At 41.1% G+C, this 6,922-nt stretch overlaps 1 pseudogene; it reads right to left on the minus strand.

Annotated features, from left to right (window-relative positions):
* Nucleotides 1-982: 982 nt before the first annotated feature.
* LOC138005437 (uncharacterized) lies at nucleotides 983-1,977 on the minus strand (annotated as a pseudogene).
* Nucleotides 1,978-6,922: the final 4,945 nt, after the last annotated feature.

The following is a 6,922-nucleotide window of genomic DNA, read 5'->3' on the forward strand; positions in this document are numbered from 1 at the left end:
TTTATATTTGTGATGGCTGTATGAAGACTTAGTTCTAATAAAATGTCTGTACAGAGTATGTTTGTGGTTAATAGACTTTCCTAGTGCCTTAGGTATCCAGGGTTTGGACTTAAACTTAACCTCCCCACGGGAAGTTTCCTTAAAGGAAGAAATTGGTAGTCACAGTATTTATAAAATCCTCAGTGGGTTTATGTATTTCAAAATTTAAAAGATTAACATTGAAATCACCTAATAAAGCACAGAGTTTCCCTTCATTGTTAACAACATCAACATTAGAGTAAAGCTTATCTAGAGATATGTCTAAATTTAAACCTGGATGTCTGTAAATAATGCCAACAAGGATATTCTATTGGAATTATTTACAATTTCTACCCAAAGAATTTCACATTCATCAGTGCTCGATCTCAAATCATTTCTAATGTGGAAGGTTATATCATTGCGAATGAATGCTCCAACACCCCTGCCCTCAATTTAGTTTCCTGAGAAATGAATGTATAACCCGGAAGATGATAAGCCACTGAATGGTCAGAATTGATCCAGGTTTCAATGAGACCAATAAGGGTGAATGGAATTTTTAAATCAACTTGCATTTGAATTAAATGATCAAAAATTAAATTAAATGATCAAAATCCTTGATGGACTCTGCATATTTCTGCTTCATCTCCGGATTATTCTCAAATTTCGTCTCCAAGGACTTTAACCCGTCGCACAGCCATATCATAGTTGTTCGTTAGAGTTGGATGATCCTCTCTCCACAACAGTCCAGATACGTATGCATACGTATTCCGCTCAATGAGAGCAAGTGTCCGCTTGTCCTCGATTAAATGGGTTGGAATTGCTACCTTCACCACGCCCAAGGTCTCAATTTCTGTCTGAGCAACGCCCAGCCGTCTTAAATCTTCATCCTCATCTACACATCTTTCATACACTTTGAATGCATTGTAAGGCGATGACACTTTCTGGTCACCTGGCAGCCAGTTTGTTACTGCCCAGCCAAGTGGGGTATCAAGGGTACTCTATCGTCGCCTGAATACTCTGACGGCTTCACAATTCTTTTAGGTAGAATTAGGTTTGAGTTGTTAGTACCAATTATAAGTTGCACTGGGCCCGAATCGGTGTCAGCAATATCTAAGTCCTTTAGGTGGCTATAATGGTACTTGATTGTTGACCACTTCAGCCTCTGATCGGGACCAGTCAGGTTTGGCACTGTCTTCACGTCTCGTAATTGGTACTTGACTTCCTCTTTTCCAACTCGAGCAACATGACACTTCTTGATATGTTTAGAAGTGAATACCCTCTGAGAACTGACGCCCTGAATTTCAAGATCCATCTCTTTGACTTTGAGTCCCAATGTCACCGCCAAGCTCTCATCCATAAGGGTAGTATTACAACCCGAATCACGCAGGGCCATTGCTCGCGGTTTACCGTTCTCCCCAAACACAACCACCAGTAATACCTCAACTGAAGCACGACCACCAGCTTCACAGCCTGAGCAAAGACAATAACTATAATGCTGATGCACCTCTTGCATCTGGCTTGAGGTAACCTCACTCTCCTGAGGAGTAGTCACTGACGATCTCGCACTGTCTGACATTCTCGCTGATTCTTTTTTTACTCTTCTGCGTTCCAAAATCTTCAAGTCAACCTCATGTGGTGACGCATTGCACAACCCTCAACCTTGCATCTGTCTCTACTACGACATTTGCTCAGACGATGGCCTGGTGATAATTAGCATAGACAAAGCTTGTGCTAATCCACAACCTTTTCCCTCTCACTCCCGGACATTCTTTCGAACACTTTGAACTCTTGTAACCTGTGGTTAGTTGAATTGTGGACTGGGCATCTCACCCCTACACTGCTGGTGAGACTGCTTTCTCCGGTCATTCCTACAAACAATCCAGGCACAAAATTATCACTATTCGTTCGGGTACCCACCTTGACTAAGTCTGGTGGTCTCCACTCTATCTTCTCAACCATCCATCACTGTTTTGACTCGCTTATTTTTGTTTCCTTCGTCAACCACTCCGCAAATGACTCCATGTTGACATTTGTGACTTCCCTTCCACAAACTCAGCCCATCTACTACAAAGGCGCACAGGGAGTTTGGCAACATAAATTTCAGGAATTTGTGAACTCTCTGAGGCACCACATTTCGAAGGCTTCAATGTTAGCTTCAAGAACTTTGGAAAGAGTCCATGCCTCACACTCATATGTGAAGATTGAATAGATATAATATTTTACAATCTTGAGTTTTGTAGTGAGTTTTAAGCGTTTTGATTTCAGAATTTTAGCCATGGAGCTGAAGTTTTCTTTTGCAATGTTCTTTCTTCTTTCAATTTCTTTATCCCTTTTTATTTCTTCCAATATCAGCGTGCCTAAATAGATGAAATTTTCGACTTGCTGTATAGTTTCATTATCAACTTTGATATCTACTTTCTTCCCCTCTGGGTCTCGTGAGATGATCGTCTTTGTCTTCTTGACATGATGAATGTCAAGACCGGCCTTGCTGCTTTCTTCCTTCACTCGAGTTACAATTTCCTGTAGTTTGTCTTGGTCATTCGCTATGAGCACAGTGTCATCAGCGTATCTTAAATTATTTATATTCTGACCATGGATATTGATGCCTTCAAAGTGATTTGACTCTCTGAATATGAACTCTGTATATATATTGAATAGATAAGGGGAGAGAACACACCCTTGCCTGACTCCCCTTTGAATAGATTTAAAAGGAGAAAGTTCATCCTGAATTCTTATTGCAGCTTTCTGGTGCCAGTACAAGTTTGCGATGACTCTAATGTCTCTTCCGTCTATGCCGATTCTTTCTAGGCACTCGATGAGCTGGGCGTGGTGCACTCTGTCGAAGGCTTTGGAGTAGACTATAAAGCAGGTATACAAATCTTGATCAACTTCGATGTGTTTCTGGGCCAAGACGTTAAAACAGAAAATACCCTCTCTGGTGCCGCATCCAGGACGAAAGCCAGACTGAGTAGATCCTACTTCTTTATCCGTTTTGTTGCCAATTCTGTATTGAATAATTTTCAAAAAGAGTTTGAGCGTGTGAGGCATCACGCTGATTGTTCTGTAGTTTGAGCAGTCAGTGGCTCTTGGCTGTTTAGGCAAAGTGATAAATACGGACATCAGTAGCTCGTCGGGAAAAATGCCTGTCGAGTATATGTCGTTGTATAAATCGGTGAGTTTATCTACACCAAAGTCTTCGAGGGCTTTCAGAATCTCAGTGGTTATACCATCATCACCTGGAGCCTTGCCAAGCTGGGAGTTCTGTAATGCCTTCTGAACTTCTTAAATATGAGGAAAAGAAATTTGAAATATCATCGGTGAAAATTTACTCCTTAAAAATTTTGGCTTGAAATTTCAACTTTCGTGGTATTTTGTTTGCAGCCATACATGTGTAGTCCATAAACAGCTATAAGTTCTAGCTTTGTACATTTCAGGCATTTGAGGCAAAGGCAGCAAAGGCGAACGGCGGTTTCAGCGACCAGAAAACCTTAAGACTGCGGGAAAATACGGATTTGACTCTGTGGTTCTGACATATACAAGCATGCAAATACTCGACGGCTACATTAATTTCGTGTCACCTTTGCTCAAACCTCAGTGCGACTTTGTTTTGGTCACAAAAAACGGAAGCCAACACGGCAAATTAGGCAGCGAGATGAGAAGTTGGTCTTCGACAGCCTTGGCAAATACATTAACCCAACGTTATCGCCAAATCGTCAAAACGCAAAGTCTTCACGCGCTTAACGAGAAAGAGCACCAAGTATTTTCTGAAGACCAAGAACATAGCTTTGTCGTTGCCAAAGTGCACTATCAGAAGCGGAGATCGCGCAAAGTTGCTTCTATGGCCTACGAGTGTCTTCAAAAATTGCAGGGGATCAAAGGCTCGGAGGTGGATATGGAAGTGAACACTAGATTTGGCAGCTCAAGTTCCACAGCCACTTTTGAGCCAGCCATTGAATGTGCAACATCAGAAAACGCACGGCCCAAAATCGTTCCCCCGCATTCAAATCGCTTACTAAGTCAGGGCCATCAACGTCAACCGTTGACATTTACGACAGTTGAAGATGTTTTTTTAAGAGAGGCATCAATAAACACGTATTTGGACAATGGACTGCTATTTAAGAGATCCAGGTTTTCCTTTTCAGAAAGACAGGTTGGTTTATTCTTTAAAAAAGACGGTGGAACGACGATTATTTCCAAACAAGATGTGATCATTATTGTGATGTAATAAGTTACCTTGGCAACGGGAAGGCCCAGCAAACACCTGATATTTTGGATTTAGTTGCTCATATCTCAAAAACAAACTCGGTGACCCCCCCCCCCCCATTTTTATTGCTGGAAAGTGATTAGAAGAACCCTTCGGCAAAGTTAAAAAAAATTATGCGTAGCAGATTTAGAGCCACCTTAGAAAAAACCCAGGATTAAGGTGGTTCTGAATCCGCAGCACAGAATTTTTTTCTTCCTTGCAGAACGTTTCATCTTGCCCTTCTAATTACTTTTCAGATATAAAAAATCGGGGTCGCCGAGTTCGTTTTTGAGATGTATGCAATTAAAGACAAAATAAAGGGTGTTTTTACAGGGCTTGCCCGTTGCCACTGTGACATATTACGTCACAATAATGACTGCATCTTGTTCAGAAAAAATCCGTGTTTTATTTGGTACTACAATATTGCTAATAAATGATACAGTGTTGTAGTGCCAATCCTTCTAATAGGCTGATTTAGCAACAGAACGGGAAGGTCAGTGGCGACGTCGCGCGCAGCAAAACTACCAATGAGAATTTAGAATAGAAAAGAAAAGAGTAGAAGTCTATTCTATTCTGAATTCTCATTGGTGTTTTTTCTGCGCGCGCCGTCGCCACTGACGTTCCCGTTCTGTTGCTAAATCAGCCTAATAAGAGCGTTCCGTGGAAGCGTTGGAACTGATTCGAGCCACCTTAAGCCTTGCTTCATATTCTTGTTGGCAAATTGGGCACAAGGAGAAGAGTCTTGTTGTAGAGGCCTACTGCAAATGTCAGCTGGGTAGATTTTTCAGTGTTTTACTGGTAAAAATTTGTTACGGTAGAAACGCATACAACACTTTTATGTCAGTTTTAAAATGAACAACCCTCCAAATTAATTTTTGTTTTCTTGCTGGTCATTTGTGGCTCCTGACAGCTCAAGTTTGGTCGCCAGTGAAAAATGTTAGTAGCTCAGCTTAAGTTAATAGCTCAAGCGCTCGATCCTTCTTCTCAATTTTAGTCGCCAGCTCCAAAATTTTGGTTGCCATGGCGACTAAAATGGTCCCAGCTTGGAGGGTTGATGAATGTCTTAATATTTGATTAGATCTGCATTGCAAAGTACGTTTCTGAAATTGAGTTCTTTCCAGTGATGGTAAATCATGTTTGAATATTACTGAATAATTTTCATAAATTTTTTACACAGCCTACGAGGAACTGGAGAAATAAAGCTAAAATGAAACCATCATTATTATAAAGTACAAACCCAGATTTTGGCAGAGCCTTGAGAGGTTGGATACTTCTGTGTCAAAACTGCATGTCTGCAGAACAGTTTACATGTTGAGGAAATTCCATTTGACCCGGTGTTAATGGAAGATGCTGTTGAAAAGGGAAAGATCTTCTTTAAATCAATTGTAGTGCCTGAACTATTGCATGGTGAACTGAGGAAGAACCTAGAATCACTAGACCTTTCTCACGAGGTCGCCTGATTTAGAAGAAACAGAAGCAACACTGGCATCTTCTGTTGTTAATTACATGTGCCATGTCTTCTATAAAGAGTGTATTGATAAACCTTTTAACATCAATGACATGAGTGTTTGTTGTGACCTGTGTAAAGATTGGTTCCACTAGGTATGTGTTGGTCTCAAGGGGACTGAAACTGTGTTGAAAAGATGCCAGTTGAAATGGAAGTGTCCCTTTCGCACAGAATGGAATTTTAATGTGGATGTCTAAGTTAACAGAAATGCTAGGTTAAAAATTTCAACCTTTTTATCTTTAATACTTGAGCCTCGATACCGTGAGAGCAAATAAGTGAACGGTTGGCAGCCGTGTCAAAATTCGTTGTAAGCGAGCCTCGAAAGATTTTGAAAATTTGAATATTTTTCGCTGTTTCTAAGCAATGGATGCTTTCTGGACTTTGAAACCTGGTCACGGAATAGTAAATTTATCCGTGTGGCCATCGCCCGAGTTTGAGCGTGACTGATGCCAGGGAAGTATGATTTTATCGGTGAGATGTGAGGTAAGCTAGAAAGTACTTTCTAGCCTTTCCTTCATTTAGGTACGAGTGACAACCCGGGAATTTGAGAAGTCGCTTAAATCGCATTTAATCAGGAAAATAACCACACAAAAACCGAGAAAGTCACCACGGCAATTTAGTACGGCTTTTTTATTGAAAACTTTTGCGGGTAAATATCTTTTTCAGTTTGTTATCGAGATTCCCGTACAAATCCTTATAATTTTTACTCTCCGAGTCTGGGCCGCCTGCGACGTCGCAAACTCTGTTAGGTATCACCACATAACATTTCTAATCGGGAACTTGGGGACTGGTGAGCAGATTTTTTTTTTGCTTTCGTCCGCTATCACGTTTCTTGCCGTTAAGGCCTGGTCAAACGGGTCCAACATGTTGGTGCAACATCATCCAACATTGTTGAATGCAACATGTTGCACTCGTTTGGCCACCATGTTGCACGTTGTTGAACGAAGTCTGATTTCCATCAAACATCGTCTTCAACATCATCCAACACTTCTTTTGTTCTAAGGTGTGAACAACAGTGTTGCATTCGTTTGGCCTACGCATTCAACAGTGTTGCACGCGGGAGTGCCCACCAAGGTGACGCTGCGGCGATTGGTATCCATGGTGATCGTTTATTTGTTGCATCTGTCTTGAATGTCTGAGCGATGAAACCTTGA

Source organism: Montipora foliosa, chromosome 6 (assembly GCF_036669935.1).
Source record: "Montipora foliosa isolate CH-2021 chromosome 6, ASM3666993v2, whole genome shotgun sequence".
In the NCBI taxonomy this organism is placed as follows: Eukaryota; Metazoa; Cnidaria; class Anthozoa; order Scleractinia; family Acroporidae; genus Montipora; species Montipora foliosa.